Source organism: Rattus norvegicus, chromosome 18 (genome assembly GCF_036323735.1).
Source record: "Rattus norvegicus strain BN/NHsdMcwi chromosome 18, GRCr8, whole genome shotgun sequence".
Taxonomy (NCBI): domain Eukaryota; kingdom Metazoa; phylum Chordata; class Mammalia; order Rodentia; family Muridae; genus Rattus; species Rattus norvegicus.
This window is the reverse complement of record NC_086036.1, coordinates 59,856,717-59,875,444: the sequence shown is the minus strand read 5'-3', so window position 1 is coordinate 59,875,444 and position 18,728 is coordinate 59,856,717. Positions and strand designations below refer to the sequence as shown.

At 42.8% G+C, this 18,728-nt stretch overlaps 1 pseudogene; it reads left to right on the top strand.

Annotated features, from left to right (window-relative positions):
* The window catches only part of Rps7-ps4 (ribosomal protein S7, pseudogene 4), a 48,678-nt pseudogene extending 42,169 nt beyond the window's left edge, over window positions 1–6,509 (top strand).
* Window positions 6,510–18,728: the final 12,219 nt, after the last annotated feature.

Here is an 18,728-nt window from a genome sequence, read left to right as displayed (position 1 = left end):
GTTGCTTCCTGCTATCTTCATATTTGGAGGTGAGATTATGTTTGTGTGCTTGTCTCCTCTTTGTTTTGTTGCAAAATGATTAGTTTCTTGCTTTTTTAGGGTGTAACTTACCTCCTTGTATTGGTCTTTACTATTTATTATCCTTTGTAGGGCTGGATTTGTAGAAAGATATTGTGTAAATTTTGTTTTGTCATGGAATATCTTGGTTTCTCCATTTATGTTTATTGAGAGTTTTGCTGGACACAGTAACCTGGGCTCACATTTGTGTTCTCTTAGGGTCTCTATGACATCTGTCCAGGATCTTCTGGTTTTCATAGTCTCTGGTGAGAAGTCTGGCTTAATTCTTATAGGTCTGCCTTATATGTTACTTGACCTTTTCCCCTTACTGCTTTTAATATTCTTTCTTTGTTTTGTGCATTTGATGTTTTGACAATTATGTGACGGGAGGTGTTTCTTTTCTGGTCCAATCTATTTGGAGTTCTAGCCTCTTGTATGTTTTGGGGCATCTCTTTCTTTAGGTTAGGGAAGTTTTCTCCTATGATTTTGTTGAAGATATTTACTGGTTCTTTGAGTTTGGAGTCTTCACTCTCTTCTATATCTATTATCCTTAGGTTTGATCTTCTCATTGTGTCCTGGATTTCCTGTATGTTTTGAGCCAGTAGCTTTTTCTGTTTTTCATTGTCTTTGACAGTTGTGTCCCTGCTTTCTATGAATCTTCTGCTCCTGAGATTCTCTCTTCTATCTCTTATACTCTGTTGGTGATGCTTGTATCTATGGCTCCTTATCTCTTCCTTTGGTTTTCTTTTTTTTTTCTGTTTTTCTTTTTTTTTTTTTTCCGGAGCTGGGGACTGAACCCAGGGCCTTGCGCTTGCTAGGCAAGCGCGCTACCACTGAGCTAAATCCCCAACTCCCCTTTGGTTTTCTATATCCAGGGTTGTCTCCCTTTGTGCTTTCTTTATTGTTTCTATTTACATTTTCGATTCCTTCACCTGTTTGATTGTGTTTTCCTGTAATTCTTTCAGGGATGTTTGTATTTCCTCTCTAAGGGCTTCTACTTGTTTATTTGTGTTTTCCTGCATTTCTCTAAGGGAGTTCTTTATGTCTTTCTTAAAGTCCTCCATCATCATGATCAAATGTGATTTTAAATCTAGATCTTGCTTTTCTGGTGTGTTTGGATATCCAGTGTTTGCTCTGGTGGGTGAATTGGGCTCTAATGATGCCATGTAGTCTTGGTTTCTGTTGCTTGGGTTCCTGTGCTTGCCTCTCGCCATTAGGTTGTCTCTGGTGTTACCCTTGTTTTGCTATTCCTGACAGTGGCTTGACCATCCTATATGCCTGTGTGTCAGAAGTGCTGTAGACCTGTTTTCCTGTTTTCTTTCAGCCAATTATGGTAACAGAGTGTTCTGCTTTCAGGCGTGTCCACTGGCTTTCAGCATATCAGTCTTTGTGGGCAGGAACCTGAAGGGCTTGCCCCTGCTTCTCCTGGGTCCCTGTGCACAGGGCCCCAGGTGGCGCTAAGTGTTTTCCTCTAGAGTCAGAAATGTGGGCAGAGTGTAGTCTCCTCTGGCTTCCCAGGTGTGTCTGCCCTTCTGAAGTTCTAGGTCTCCATCTTATGGGATTTGAGTGCAGGGAGCTGTTTGACCAGGTCCCTTTAGATCTGGGCCCAGTCTGGACTCCAGGGCTCCTGCAGCTCAACTGTCCCTAACTTCCTGTGCCCAGAGGCCCTGTACAGTTTCCTCTTGGGCCAGGGATATGGGCAAAGGTGGGCAGAAGTGGAGGTCTCTCCTGCCCTGCAGTCTCAGGATCGCCAAGTCTGGGCGATGAGCTCTCTCTCCCACGGGGTTTGGGAGCAGGGAGCTGTGGGGCAGGAGCAGCCAGGTTCGGGCACCCGCTAGAAACCAGAAGTGTCCAGTCCCAGAGAAATTTTGCCTTTGTGTGTCCTGAGTCCACCAGGCAGGTGAGTTGGAGCAGAAAAGTTGGTCTTACCTCTGGTCTCGGGCCTCAAGTCGCTCCTCAAGGCTGGGTTTCAGTTCTCTGTGAGGGCAGCAACCCGAAGGGCCTGCCCCTCCTTCTCCTGGGTCCCCATGCACAGGGGGCTCAGATGGTGCTACGCATTTTCCTCTAGAGTCAGAAATGTGGGCAGAGAGTAATCTCCTCTGGTTTCTTAGGCGTATGTGCCCCTCTTCAGGTCTAGCTCTCCTTCCCATGGGATTTGGGTACAGGTAGCTATTTGACCTGGTCCGTTCAGACCTGGGCACAGTCTGGACTGCAGGGTTCCTGAAGCTTGACTGCCCTTATCTTCCTGTGCCCAGAGGCCCTATGCAGTTTCCTCTTGGGCCAGGGATGTGGGCAAAGGTGGGCTGAAGTGGAGGTCTCTCCTGCCCTGCAGTCCCAGGTTTGCCCACACGTCTGGGCAATGAGCTCTCTCTCCCATGGGAGCAGGGAGCTGTGGGCCAGGATCAGCGAGGTTTGGGTGCTGGCTCCTTATCCTCATTCTTAGCTCAGTACCTCCCACCTGCCCTGACTTTAGTTGCTCAGTTACATCCCCAACTGCCTGACTGAAGGAGCAGCCTGTGTGGCCACTCCATTTTGAGATCTCACATGGCTGGTCAACTTTTCTCCATCTGAAGCCTGGTGAACTCTTGTCTCCTCCCTTGCTTCTTCCACTTGCCTCCCGATATCTGGAAGTCCTGCCTATTCCTTCTGCCCAGAAATTGGCCCATGTCTTTACTGACAGATCAATAGCCAGCTGGGGCACAAGACAGCATCAGAACCACCCTTACATGAGCAACAGTAAATGGACCCAGCAGTAGCCATTTATAGGTACATATGTATAGGCACATAGCTATACAGATATAATCACAGAAGAAGGGGCCATGAATTTTAGAGCAGTGGGGAACGTGGAAGGAGTTGGGGGTTAAGGAAGTGAAATAATACAAGTTTAATATTCATGCATGAAATTCTAACAAAAGCCCCTTAAAATATAGTTGGAGTGGAAGAAAAAGAAGTAATTTTCACCTTTGATATCACACATGAAATTTATCAGAATATCAGCATTGCTCATCAGTAGAAGCTAATTTATCTCTGACAACCATTCAATCACTGTCCAATAAGAAAACAGAAACTAAAATCTGCAATAAAAATGTCATAGCTAGGTAATCTCCTTCAGTTCTACTCTTGTTGATATATTATCTGCACACATCTTAGCCTCGGCTGCTTGCCCCTTTTTCTCATTCCCGTACCTTAAAACACACGCAAACTCATAAACACACACACACACACACACACACACACACACACACACACACACACACAGAGAGAGAGAGAGAGAGAGAGAGAGAGAGAGAGAGAGAGAGAGGAGAGAGAGACCCGGGGGACTTTGCCCATTATAACCAAACTAAAAATTTGTTTTATTTAATTGTCCTTAGATGTGAAAGAAGGCTGAAGTTAGAGCTGGGACCGTCTAAGGCTGGCAGATTTTGGTGTCGTCTTAATCAAACTCTCTCAGCTTACAAATGACGGAACTGACTTTCCCTGGCTTCTGCCTGCACGGCTTACTCATCTACCTCAGAGGCGAAGTCGAGCCTCATTCTCCAGGGCTCCACTCTGTCTGTCACATTACACAACTGGGTGAAAAATAATGAGTTTTCTTCCGAGATGATGATACCAATGTGAGTAAACATGCGCTTGACGCACAGCAGTGTACATCGCATTAAGGGCTGCTGGATTTTAAACTTTAACATGGTTGGTTTTATACTGGGTGAATTTTTACTGCCATTAAAAAAAAAAACTTAGAAAAAAGGATACAATGAGAACGAATCATATCATAGCGCCTCACTAGTTGTGTAAGAATAAGTCCACTTGAACAGCACTAACCCCTAAGGCCAATGTCATTAATTCAATTCCCCATATCCTGGTGGTCTGCCGTGCCACACCGGGTAAATAGGCTCTACGTATTGGCTTTCATCTCTTCAGTTTTAAAACCAGGACTGCTGTTAGCACGGTGCTATAATGTCAGGGAATTATATTTAAGCCATCATTAACTCCTCCAGCCTACATTGATCTTTCCATCCTCTGAAACTCGGGCACTTATAGCCTGCACTCGATCATTTAGAAATTAATTAGTTTCCATCTTGTGCTGTTCTTTAATTGTTTGATGTAGGATAACCTTGCCTTGCAAAAGATTGTAAGCACTTTGAAGTTACAGACTCGCTCTTATGCTCACCTATTAATGCACCCATGCATTCATTTATGCATGCATGTGCATGTAATAAGCATGCTAAGTGATTGGGGGGCACAACAATACTGAGGAGAACCCAGTGGCAAGGTACACGTATGGGGTCATGGGGAGGCAGTCGGTTTCAACTCCAGCAATGTCTGACATCATCAGACATTCTCAAATGTCCTTGCATGTCCAGAAGCCCATCCTCCTTCCTGATTGCTACTTCCTGCTCCCCCTTGCATTGCACTGCTTATTCTGGTGGAGAATTGCCATTTCCCCATAGTTCTGCTGGAGGTCAATAAGAAGCCCAAGGCCAGGCTCCAGCTGTAGTGGGCGCCATGGGAAGAGTACTGAAACATTTTTAAGTGCAGAATGTAAGGTGATGAGAAATTACTTAGATTGGGCAAGGGCCGTAAGTAGTTTTTTTTCTTTTCTTTTTTTTTTTTTTCAGAGCTGGGGACTGAACCCAGGGCCTTGTGCTTGCTAGGCAAGCGCTCTACCACTGAGCTAAATCCTCAACCCAAGGGCCGTAAGTAGAGCAGTAAAGGTTCTCTCCTGTCTGTGAGGTCCAATGCTGACCATTTATAGGAGTCCTGCAAAACTCAAAGGGGTTGGTTGGTCGTTCATTTAATTTTTTTTTTAGGTTTTTTTTAAGGGTTTTGTTGCTATTGTTTGTTTGTTTTTGCCAAGAGTGTATGGAAACAACTCCTCTACCCTTACTCCCCACTGTGTATAATATATCGTAGAAGGTCACCTAGCAAGGCAGAGGGCTCCCAGTCAGCACAAGTAGTGCTAGGCTATACATTGTGATGAAAACTGAACTAGGAGCCAAGGAGACCATCTAAATGTTCAACCCTCCTTCCCAGTCCAGATCTTGAAGGGAAAGAATCAACTGCTCACTGGGCAGGAAACACAAGAGAGAAAGGGCTGGCAGGTATTCCCTGAGAACCTGCTGACCCAAGTCAGGAGGAAGATAAGTCATGTTCCCTTATGCCCAGGAGCAGGGAGAGCCTGACTCAGTCTCCCTTAGCAGACAAAAACAGTCCTGAACATCCAACAAGTCCTGCCTGTTAACGCCTGTTTCTTTCCTTGTCAGATTAATCCCCAAAGCCTTTCCCTCTATTTCAGAGTGAGGAATTTTGTTTTGTTTTGTTTTGCAATCAAGGGACAGTTTTCCAGGAGGTACAGTTTCTGCAGTAGCAGATAGATGCTCGGATCATATGCCCACTCCCTACAAGTTTAGTTAAAAACAAAACAAAACAAAACAAAACATGTATTTCACAGTTTCTCCTCTCCCACAATTTTCTGGCTGTTCACAGCTTCAGAAGTAGAAGCCAGTTAATGGGTGTAGGGGAAATTTTATTCGTCTTCCTCCCTCTGCGAGCTGTCTTGGCTGTTCCTGCCTCCCACCTGCATGCATAATTTGGAGTCGGTTGTAGTGGACAGTTGGTATGAGGAAAGTAACTCTCAGCATGAACTAGAAGGGTTTGCTTTCCTCTTTTGTCAGCTTTCTGTTGAACGATACCACGACGGCCATTTTACATCACAGCATGTCAGAAATCAATAGGCCACAGCAGTGGTTGGCAGGTGGAAGACGACGGAGAAACAATCTAGGATGGGACATGGAATTGGCTTGAACTTGCCAATGGCCAGGATTTTGTGTTTTAAATCTTTCGTATCGCCTCGCAAGAGCTGTGCCACTTTGTAAGCCAGCACTCTGTAAGGACAAAACCGTGTTCGGCTTGAGAGCCAGGATTGCTGAAACCCAACCGTGAGAAGCCGGACGAGTTCAAGTCTGGCATCTCAGATGCTGCCCAAGCTGTAGACGAACTCAGGTCGCAACATTGGGAACTCAACATCACCGGGGCCAAGAAAATTGAAGTCGGTGGTGGTCCGACAGCTATCATGATTTTTGTACCAGTTTCTCAGCTGAAATCTTTCCAGAAAATCCAAGTCTGGCTAGTTCATGAATTGGAGAAAAAATTCAGTGGGAAGCATATAGTCTTTGTTGCCGAGAGGAGGATTCCGCCCAAACCAACCCAGAAAAATGGTCCAAAAACTAAGCATAAGTGCACCAGAAACCTCACCCTGACAGCAGTGCCCAATGCCATCCTTGAGGACTTGGTCTTCCCAAGTGAAAATTGTGGGTAAGAAGATCAGAAAAGGTTTATTTAGACACACAGCACAGCAGAACAATGCGGAGCACAAGGACTGAACTTTTCCTGGTGTGTGCGGGAAGCTGGCAGGCAAGGAGGTTAATTTTGAATTCCCAGAGTTTAAATTCTAAAGAAAATGACTGAATAAAGTGTCATTCATAGTAAAAATCCTTCCTTGTTGTATACCCACAACACAGGTAAACATGCTTTGTTTATATTCATTGTCTACCTTCCCCCAGAAGGTGGTAAACTCCTTGGGAGAAAAAGACCAGGGATAGATGGATGAATGGGTGAATCACCACAGAGAGAGATGAGGTCTTTGAAGACTACTTATGCTGTGTTGAACAAGACATAAATTATTATTTTACATTTAGATGCATTCACTTGACAGGGCAAAGCTTGCCACTATCTATACAAGACTATAAACTATGAAAGCCATTGGTCATTCAGTCTGTCTTAGACTGAGTAGTGAAGGCACTGGACATTTGGACTAATGGTTTTCTGTGTTCAAGCCTCCTGAAATCGCTTTGTGCTGTGATCTTCTATAGATATTCCTTTTGGATTTTGTAGACCCAATCTGCACAGGACTTTTTGTGCTCAAAAAAGAAACTCTTGCTGTCAATATTTTAGAGAAAAACCCTTGTAGGTGGCACTGGCCTGCTGAAGTGTAACTTGGGGAATGTCAAGGGGTTACTTGGATTCCATACTGCTGCGGAGCATGTCACATCGGGTACAAAATGTGACAGCCAGTTATAACACCGGACCACCAAGATGAGTCAGCCTTGAAGAGAGTGAAAGGTTCAAATGCTAGCTCTTCTGGGCTCTGCACACTGACAATGGCATCTGTCCTTTCCTTCCAAACTAAGCCACCTGCTGGTGCAGTTCCCAGGCTGTGGGTCTCACTCTGATAAACTGCTTTCAGCCTTGGCACAGTGCTTTGTCATGACCGGGTAGCTTCTTAGCATGGGGCATTCCGATGGATTTGTGGTTCTCTCTTTCATGTCGTCTATTCTTTCTCTGGAAAGAAACATACCAGTCTCTATATGATGACTATTGATTGCGACCTTTTGTTACTATCTAGTCTTCTAACCTAGCTCTTGACGCTGCCTCCATCAGCCCCTACTTCTCTCAGGGATGAGAAATGGCAAGATTTGAAGACATTAACCCATGGAGAATCAGCTGCACAAAATCCAAAAGGTCCATGTGCCTTATATTGGCCACAGGCTCTGGATTTTCACATTGTAATTATTCTGGAGTTAAGTTTATGGCCCAGGCATATCTCACAGGAACCAGCTCAGCCATGCACCTTCCAACATTCCATGCCCCGAAGAATAATAGGCATCAGATGTAGGCAAAGAAGGCAACAGGTGCTGCAAGGAAGTGCACTCCCTTCCTTCAGAGATGCTCAAAGTTGCTTTGGAATAGTCCATCTAAGACCAAGCAGTGGCTTAAAAGTCTATAGACCTTCATCAGTTGGTGGATTTCAAGTCCAGGGGATTTTACACCACAGAAACAACCATGAGTCTCCTGCTGACTGGATTACTCTTGCCACTTCCATTCAGGATACCATTCCAAGATTCACCTCAGGATGACACAGGTGCATCTTTTAAGTGCCAAATGTTATGTCCCCTGTCTGTTCAAGTCCCCTCCTTTAGCCTTTTGGCCCGAGATTTATTATTTTACAGCTACTGTGTTGAATTGCACTTGAAATCAATTAGCACAGGTACTCAAAGATGAATGCTTAGACGCTAAAGGAAGGTGATGAGAACATACCATTTAAATAGAAATCAATTTCCTTTCATGTAGTTCTTCCTTGCTGCTGCCTCGAATTAATAGTTTTTAGATATTTGTGTGTAAAGGGGAGAATTCTTTTACATCAAATATTTCCATCACCCTCATGTGTCTCTGGCCTGCATCACAGATATAATCCTAGTTTTCAATGTTGCCAAAGAACTATCACCATGGAAACCCATGGTCGTTAGAATGAATATGGCAGCTGAGAAACAACAGGGAAATGACTTTGGGGTTTTTCTTTTATCAATAGTAATTAGACAGTTTGGGAGGAAGCCAGCTGTTCAGTCCCCACAATATCAAAAGTCTTAGTTACAGACAACATTGTCCTTCTGATCCAGCTCATCTGTTCTCTGTCTTGGTCTTTATCAAAGACTTTGAGTGGAGCAATTAGACTTATAATGAAGAGAGGCTGCCAGATAATAGAATAAGAGGCAATGCCTCTTGGAAGAATCAAATGCAGGCTTGAATGTCAAATGTAGGTATCAGAACCATTATAAGGAGAAGAGTAGGATCAGAACAGCAATGGAGTCCATGAAGGAGCAGTAGCTAAGTTAGAGAAGAGTCAGTGGAACTTTTCTAAATCTTCCTCATTTCCATCCTACTCCTACCCTGTGTTGGATGCTGTTGGACGCTCTGCACATAAGGAAACAGCACAGGGAGGTTAGGTAACTTTGGGTCAAGGTTGTAAAGGTTAAATTTATGAGAATGGTGACAAGAGGGTTAGTTATACATTATTCTGGGTATGTCTATGGGTGCTTCCAAAGAACACATGAGTCAGCAGATAAGATTGAGACAGGGTGGATATCATTCAGGCTTTTGAAAGACTCAGTAGCAGAGAAGCATTAGCCAGAGAGAATGCATCCTGTGCTTGAGTGTTCAAGTGAGCTCATGGTCCCTTTCTGCCTTCAGGCTGATAGGTCTTTCAGCCATGGGTTTTATTCGTTCTCAAGGCTTTGCTCTGTTTATTTTGTGACTTTTCAGCCATCATAATCATATGATCCAAGACTTTATACTATATATGTAACTGGGTTTGTCTCTTTGGAGAATCCTAATGCAAAAGTCATACATTTTAAACCCTAAAAAGTTGAGTCTAGATAGAGTTTTCTAAAAAAAGATTTATTTATTTTATGTACACACTGTCACTATCTTCAGACACACCAGGCATCGGATCCCATTACAGATGGTTGTGAGCCACCATGTGGTTGCTGGGAATTGAACTCAGAACCTCTGGAAGAGCAGTCAGTGCTCTTAACCACTGAGCCATCTCTCCAGCCCTAGATGGACTATTCTTTATGCTTTAAAATTACACCTGAGAATGAGGAAGTGCTGTAAGGAGAGACAAGTTTTAGGGCACATCTTACCCATTTGAACACCTCTGGAACATGAATAATCTCAGGAATGTTCCTTCAGCACAATATCAAAGCAGTAAGAAGAATGAATTGCCCTTTGCTAGGAAGGCAATAGGCAACATTCAGGGACCACTTAAAAGTTTGTTTTATCCTATGTGTGGAGGGAGGATACTGATTTGTTTGAGTTAATTTTAAATGCTGCCACCTTGCTGAAGTTTTTATCAGCTGTAGGAGTTCTCTGGTGGAATTTTGGAGGTTGCTTATGTAAACTATCATATCATCCACAAATAGTAATACCTTGACTTCTGCCTTTCCAATTTGTATCCCCTTGACCTCCTTTTGTTGTCTAATTGCTCTAGCTAGAACTTTTGAGTACTGTATTGAATAAATAAGGAGAAAGTGGTGGCCTTGTCTTGTCCCTGATTTTAATAGGATTGCTTCAAGTTTCTCTCCATTTAATTGGCTGTTGGTTTGCTGTATATTGCTTTTATTATGTTTAGGTTTGTGCCTTGAATTCCTGATCTCTCCAAGACTTTTGACATGAAGGGGTGTTTTATTTTGCCAAAGGTTTTAAAAGTATCTAATGAGAGGATCTTGTGGGATTGCCTCAGAGCTCCCAGGGACTGACTAAACCACCAACCAAAAAGCATACATGGGCCAGTCCACGGTCCTTGCTACATATGTAGCAGAGGACTGCCTTGTCTGGCCTCAGTGGGAGGGGATATGCTTGATAGCTTGTAGAGGCTTGATGACCTAGCAAAAGGGGATGCTAGAGGGATGAAGTAGAAGTGGGTGGGGGAGAACCCTCTTTGAAGTGAAAGAGAGGATGGTGTAGGGAGCTCATGGAGGGGCGGACCAGCAAAGAGGACATTTGAAATGTAAATAATATAATTAATAAAACTTTTGTTTTAGATTTATCTATTTTACTTTATGTGCACAAGTACTTTGAATGCATGCATATAGAACACCACATGTGTATATGTATCAAGTCAGAAGAGGATATGGGGTTCCCCGGAACTGGAGTTATGGATGCTTGTAAACCATTATGTGGGTGCTAGGAACTAAACTCAGATGTCCCAAAAGAGCAACAAATGCTCTTAACCTCTGAGTTGTCTCTCCAGCCCCTTGGAAGCCATTTTAAGTTGGCCTCTGATGATCATGTATAGGGCTAACATGGCCTCACCCCTTTGAGAAGTACAGAGGAAACACCAGGCTTTTAATAGCAGAGGCTACATCTGGACCTGAACATGGGTGCACCAGCTCTCCCTGGGAGTGAGTGTTGTCTTTCCTCGTAAGCATCCTTCAAGACTAAACTGCAGCTCCTATTAGTCTCCAGATCTACACCTTTTATTCTATTAATTTAATCAAAGGGAAAACTGTATTGAATTTTTTAGTAGAATGGACTGGTGTTCTAAGAATTAAATCTATTGAAGTATAAAGTTAAAACCAAAACCCATGGAAACAGGTTACTAGGATTGTCCATGTTAGACAATGTCATGTAATTCTATTCCTCAGACTTCACTGAAGACAGAGTGAGCAGTAAAAATATTTCTAAAGTCACTGAGGATTGTTGAAAACCTTTAAAACCTTTGACTGTTTTTGTTTGTTTGGTTGGTTGGCTTTTTTGTACTTGAAATGTAGTTATAAACAAAACTCTATTATGACTTTAAAAATGAACGTCATCCATTAAACAGAACACCAGGAGGCCAAAGGCAGCTGGCAGGCCCACGTCTTTGGCTGTAGAACAAGATAAACCTGAGATATGGAGAATTGAACTGTGAGACTGAAGTGCTATTGTCTGGGTAGAAACTTGACCAATATTTGCCCATTCCCATTCTTCTAATGTCTCCACTTGTATGGATTAGGAATTGGCCTCACTGCTGGAACAACTAGGAATAAGAAACTACCTATACACACACACACACACACACACTCACACGTGTATACAGAAAAGCTTGGATCGGGTGTGCCTTGGGCTCTGATGGCGATGTACCAGCAGTAGCCTGGAAAGCTCAATGTGTTTATTTTATACAACTGAATCAAAGAGATGAGGTTATTGTATACATTAACTTCCTTAATGAAGAGACAGGGTTATTAATGAACGAGAAGGTAGGCTTAGCTAATCTTTTTTTTTTTTCTTTTTTTCGGAGCTGGGGACTGAACCCAGGGTCTTGCGCTTGCTAGGCAAGCGCTCTACCACTGAGCTAAATCCCCAACCCGCTAACCTTTGTAGAGGGTATGCACATAGTCTGGGGAAGCCTCTGCCATTTCACTGATGCTAACCTGAAGAAGGCTTGGACATTTCCCTGGATCTGAGGCACTTGGCTATGCTCTTGACATGGCTACACTCACGTCAACAGCACACATTCACTAAGGACTTCTCTGCTCCCCACACCCCAAGGCCAGGGACGTGGGGTGAATTGTGTGATGGTTTGATTGTTCAATGCTCCCCATAGGTTCATACACTATAGTACTTGATCAACAGCTCATAGCACAGTTTGGGGGAGGTTATGGGACCTTTAGGAAGTAAAATCTCACCAGAGAGAAGGTGATTCTGTGGGTAGGCCTTATGGGTTATAGGCTGGCCCCATTCCAAGTTTTCCCTTTCCTTGATCCACCAAAATACATGCAAGAAGTCACGTTGCCATGGTTATAAGCTGCCATTGTCACCATTCTTTCCAAACCATGATGGATTGTGATCTCTCAAACTATGGTCTAAAATAGACCTCTCATCTCTTAAGTTTCTGACTACTAAGCATGTACTCACCACAAAGAGAAAGCAGCTAATGCAGACATCACTGTCACAGAGCTTTAGAATCCAGCATGGGAAAGCAGCTACTACAAGACAGGTCTACATGTTCAAAGTCTTAACTGAATTTCCCTTTTTTCTTTTTCAAAACAAGGGGCATGGTACTTTGTTTCTCTTCTAGTGTGGTAGGCTTCCTTTTCCGCTAGTGTTTTGAGCTTTAACGGAAGCAGTTTCCTCCTGCCAGCTTTGCCACTGCATGATGAGCCCAGCATTTCTTTAATTTAAATTCTGTACTGTTGAATGCAATTGTTGTTGTTGTGGTGGTGGTGGTTTTAATAAAAATGGCTTCTATAGGCTCTTATATTTGAATGCTTGGTCATCATGGAGTGGTACAGCTTAAGAAGGATCAAGAGGATGTGGCCTTGTTTGAGTAGGTACGGCCTTGTTGGAAGAAGTGTGTTGCTGGGGTTGGGCTTTGGGTTTCAGAAACCCAAGCCAGACACAGTGTCTCTCTTCTTCTTGCCACCTGTGAATCCAGGTGTAGAACTCTCAGGTCCTCCAAGCACCCAGTCTGCCTGCATGCCACCATGCTTCCCACACGATGATAATAGACTAAACCTCTGAAACTGTAAGCCAGCCCCAGTTAAAGGTTTTCCTTTATAAGAGTTGCTATGTCATGGTACCTCTTTACAATAAAGAATAAAACACTGACTAAGACAATGTTCAGACCCATTCTAGATACATCTGGCACTCGTTTCCCTCCTCGTCTTTGTCACTAAAATGCATCACAGAATAAAAGAGTTGGCATGGGTGGGAGGGGAAGTATCCTTGGTGGCCTTTCTTCATCAAACGTGTTGGTAGGCCCAGGAGACCCTATGGGGTGATGTTAGACTGTGGAATAAGACTACGAAGGGACCTAAAGATTTACAACTAAAAAGCGGTGAAGAACAAGTTCATCAGGCTCATCTGACCTTGGCTTCTAGTGAAATCCAACAGTGTATTTGGGCTTCAAAGGACACTGTGACCCCTGTAATCCACAAGGCAGAACCCATCTTGTATCTAAGCAGCCAAACACAGAAGCTGTGATGAATGTGCCACAGGTCCTTCAGGTCCTTTCTGCATAAACATGTACCATGATATAAGATCAAAACAACCTGGAGGCTGGAGAGATGGCTCAGAGGTTAAGAGCACCGACTGCTCTTCCAGAGGTCCTGAGTTCAATTCCCAGCAACCACATGGTGGCTCACAACCCTCTGTAATAGGTCTGATGCCCTCTTCTGTGTGTCTGAGGACAGCTACCATGTATTCATATAAATATAATAATAAATAAATCTTTTGAAAAACATAACCTGGATTGGCTAACATGTAAAATGTTGACAGTACCAAGTGTTGGCAATAATGGACAGCAAATGGAGCCCTTCTCTTAGGTATTTACCCAAGATAAATGAAAATACATGTTCATACATGCTTGCTCATGAAAATTTGCAACAATGTTATTTATAATAACCTCAAACTAAAAGCATCACAAATATCCACCAGCAGACAAATGTATGAAAACAAAAGTGTATCAGTACAATGTCACATTTACTACATTGAAAGGAAGTGAGCTAAGAATACATGCTAATGGACACATTTCAATTTGAAACGATATGTTAAATGAAAAAAGCTAGACACAAAAGACTAGGACACTATACTTAGTAAACTCTAGGAAAGAGAAATATAATTGGTAGGGTCAGAAAGTTGATCTGTGGTTACCTGGAGGTGATAACTGACTAGGAAAGGCAGAGAGGAACTCGATAGATTGTGATAGCATGAGTATATAAATTTGTCAAAACTTGACTAAACATATACTTTGACACACTTTATTATATGTTGAAGATATTTAATAAACTTTATTGTACAAGTCCCCACTGCCAGTTGAAGACCTAGAGACAGCTGATGGCTTCTAAGGGAAGGAGACTCAGTTTTCTTTAAAGATATGGCCCCTGGGAAGTCAGTCATGTTCCAGTGTCTGGCCCTGTAGCCATAAGTATCTGGGCAGCACAAATTGCAATCAGTGCCTTATGGAAGAAAAACCAAGGAGGTAAAGTTCGGAAGGGGTGGGAGGTCAGAGGTGGACCTGGGAGGAGTTTGGAGGAGGACTGAGGGTGGTGAATATGATCAAAATACATGATATCCATTGAATGAAATTCTTACAAAATTAATGAGATAGTCCATGTAAAAATAGAGCTTATTTAAAAGGAAAATTCTGAGTCTCACGGTCCTGCAACCAAGTTGGAGGATATCAAATACAAAGTGAACTTTAAAGTTCTATTGGTTACTACAGTTAGCAGAGGCCAAGAGCCAGAGGGATTAAGAGTCAGTAGTTAAATAAACTCCCTAGGACAGAAAAAATTAACTTTAGTCTATGATAAAGCCAATTATGCTCCTGAGAGACACAGCCAGAATACAGCAAATACAGAGGCGAATGCCAGCAGCAAACCACTGAACTGAGAATAGGACCCCCGTTGAAGGAATCAGAGAAAGAACTGGAAGAGCTTGAAGGGGCTTGAGACCCCATATGTACAACAATGCCAAGCAACCAGAGCTTCCAGGGACTAAGCCACTACCTAAAGACTATACATGGACTGACCCTGGGCTCCAACCTCATAGGTAGCAATGAATAGCCTAGTAAGAGCACCAGTGGAAGGCAAAGCCCTTGTTCCTGCTAAGACTGAACCCCCAGTGAATGTGACTGTAGGGGAGAGGGCGGTAATGGGGGGAGGATGGGGAGGGGAGCACCCATAAAGAAGGGGAGGGGGAAGGATTAGGGGGATGTTGGCCTGGAAACCAGGAAAGGGAATAACATTTGAAATATAAATAAGAAATACTCAAGTTAATAAAAAAAAAGCCAATTATGGTTGCTAGAGTGAGGCTTTGTAAAGTGTTCATTATTAGCAATATTTCGTCAAAATACTTAAAAGATTAACTCCTAGACAATTATATAAATATTCTCATGGAAATTGTGTTCCAATAAAATTCAGTCAAATCCCCATGAAGTAACCTCTTTGGGGGTTTACAATCAAAATATATCTATTAAAAGTAAATAAATTGGTAGGCCTACTGGTGGCCCTTTTTGGGGGAATTTTGAAATCCAGGCTCAATGTTTATTTTTTTTATTACAATGTTGATAATTAAATATCAACATCAGATGCATAAACTACTCTTAACACCTAAATGAAGAATATACACAGGACAGACCCCTACTCTCTTTCTGTAATTCTTAATTCTGTGAAATATCATAATTTCATTATGAAAATCTAGATAGCCTGAGTATGGGTAAAAATTTAATCAATATAATTGATTACCTCTCTGGCTGCCAATCAATCAAGAAGTAGATTCAATTATTAAGATTAATAAATGATTGAAATAAAATGTTTTGTTTCAGAGCCAACAGTACCAAGAAATATTGCAACACATGGTGTTTTGCCTGGGAAATTAAATGTTCATGCGTTTCTGTGCTCAGAATTCACAAAATTCTGAAGTAAACCGATCCCAGTGCTCACCAGTCTGTTTGTGCATAGTTTACTTCTGCCTCAAAATAGTGAGTCCATCTGGCCAACATGGCCAGAGGCCTCTGTCTCTTTGTCCTTTCTTATCCTTCAATTCGGATTGTCCTTGCACAGAGCAGTGCCTACAGCTCCCACGTTTCTCTTTGCTTTTGACTTTTAAATAAAATCTCCCTGAATAGCAACAACAGCAATACGATAAATACTCAGTAACTTCACTTGGTTTCCTAACCTGCCGTGCAGTCCTATTCATCAGAGGCTTCTCAAACAGAAGTGAAAAGGAGAGACCCTTAGGTTCTGGAATGCTTCACAAGCAAAGATTGACACCGTACATGGAGTGTGGCCTCTGCCTATCTGGAGAATCATCTTCAGGCTTTCTCTCCTCCCTTTCATCGTCCCTCCCACTGCTACATCTTCCACAGACAGATGCTCAGGACCCACCTTTCAGTTAAAACATCCTGGAATCATACAAGAACTCTTCTTCATCCTCACAGTAAGTATAGATTTGACAAGCTATTGCAACACAATCTTTCCAGTTGCTACCTAATTCCTACATTACTATTTAACATATATCTTATATATAAAATGCCAGGCGTCTGCACAACTAGCATTATGCATGATGAATAACCAAGTGCCCCCCATTACGGCCCACAGTAGGCCCAATGAATATTTTATGAATAAATATTTTTTAAGGACAATATTCTAGGTCAGTGGTTCTCTACTGATCATGTTGTGAAGGATCTCAACCTTCTTTATGCTATGATCCTTTAGTACAGTTACTCATGTTATGGTGACCCCCAATGATTAAATAATTTCATAGCATCATTACTTCAAAACTGTAACTTTGCTACTGTTATGAATCATAATGTAGGTATCTGATATGCAGGATATTTGGTATATGACCCCTTAAAGGGTTGTGAATCTCTGTTCTAGTTCCTGAAGAAGCTACAGCAAAAGAGGAATGTCTTGCCCTGAAGTATGTACTAACTATCCAGAAACAGCACCTTAAAAGGATGCTGGAAAGATTAAAATTCATAGGAGCACTTCTTCCTCTCAGCTAGACAAAGAAATCACATGGGGGAGTGAAAAAAAAAGCACACAGGTTTTTAAGCTTTGGGTTTGAAGAAGCAGAAAGACAAGCAGACTTGCAGCTGGTCTAAAATAATTTATTGGAATAGAAGACAAGGCATTCTGAGATTTTTAATTTCCTTGGATGATTGGCACATACAGCTTGAAATACAGAAATAACTAAAAGCAAAAGCACAGTCAGCCCCCCTAAGCCTCCTCTGAAAAGGCAGGGGGCTTCAGAACCAGTGTTGGGCTCTGCCTCCCCCAAGTTTTCAATGAAAATTCTGCTTATCTTTCCCAATACTCACATCACCAGCTGCTCTATTAGTATTTCTAAGAGCACACTGAGATTCCAGAATGTTCTTTAAAGGCTTTGGCTGGTGCCAGTAGACCAGATTAGAATTAGAAAAGAACCCTATCCTTTATCTGGCAAATAGGAAAGCAGATGATGCTAACAGCTTCCTCAGAGGAGTCTGGGATGGGGTGCTTGCAAATGAGATCATTGAGCTCACATCCTCTGGGAGATTCTTCCAGGTTACTCCAACTGTCCCTTCCACAGTAGGTAGCATTAATTCTTTATCCCCAGGGGAAGGGACTTTCAGCTAAAGTTGTTTTCACCACCCCACCTCCTGTAGCAAGAACCAAGAATTGGTAGAATAGCCTTTTTGACCTCTGAGTTTCTGAAACTAAATATATGGGGCAGGGGACAGAGAGCTGGATGCTTGGTCAGTTTTCCTTTCAGTTTCCAACCCTAAGACCATGTTGTGCAACACATTGAAATCATCGACCTCATGGTCATCTGAAGGACTTCTTTAAAATGTAACTTTTGAGTATCATTCCCGAGTCCTCCAGATCAGATATACAGTGGGGGTGCAGAGCAGGGATAAACTCCTGGAAGGATTCTTTTGCCTCTGTAGGTGTGATCTCCCCTAATACAGTGGAATGAGAACCACGCTCTGTATTAGCAGACCTCAGTGTGATCGCTCTACCACTTACCCACAATGTGACATTTGGCAACCATCACACACGAGGTTCCAGTGTCAGAGAACAGTCGCACAGTCATGTGTCTAGCTGAAGCTCTGGACAGAACCTTTTTCAACATGTAGGCTCCAGTAGACTACTGTGATAGAGCCACTCTAAGAAGGAAGGCACACAAAAGCAAGGGGGAGTCCCACCAACCTTGGTATCTGCCTGAGCACCAGTTCTATGCCCATTACAAGGTAAATCTTTTTTTTTCCCATTCCATGAAGTCTGAGATTTTTTTAAAATTTTCTTTTCACAAACTCAAGCTCCCCTATTACAGGAATATTTTAATGCTTCCGGCACAGCTAATTGACCTTTACTTGCCAGATAAGTCCTGTAGTATTGCTTTAACCTTCCACTTAATCTAATAAAAGCCAGTGGTACCCACCTTTCAACCTTTACAAATGTGCTGGCTGGTTTTGTGTGTCAACTTGACACAAGCTGGAGTTACCACAGAAGAAGGAGCCTCAGATGAACAAATGCCTCCGTGAGATCCAGCTGTAAGACATTTTCTCAATTAGTGATCAAGGAGGGAGGACCCAGCCCATTGTGGGTGGTGCCATCCCTGGGCTGGTGGTCCTGGGTTCTATAAGAAAGCAAATTGAGCAAGCCAGGGGAAGCAAGCCAGTAAGCATGAAGCAAGCCATGAAGCATCCCTCCATGGCCTCTGCATTAGCTCCTACTTCCTGACCTGCTTGAGTTACAGCCCTGACTTCCTTTGGTGATGAACAGCAAATATGGAAGTGTAAGCTGAATAGACCCTTTCCTCCCCAACTTGCTTCTTGGTCATTAAGTTTTGTGCAGGAATAGAAACCATGA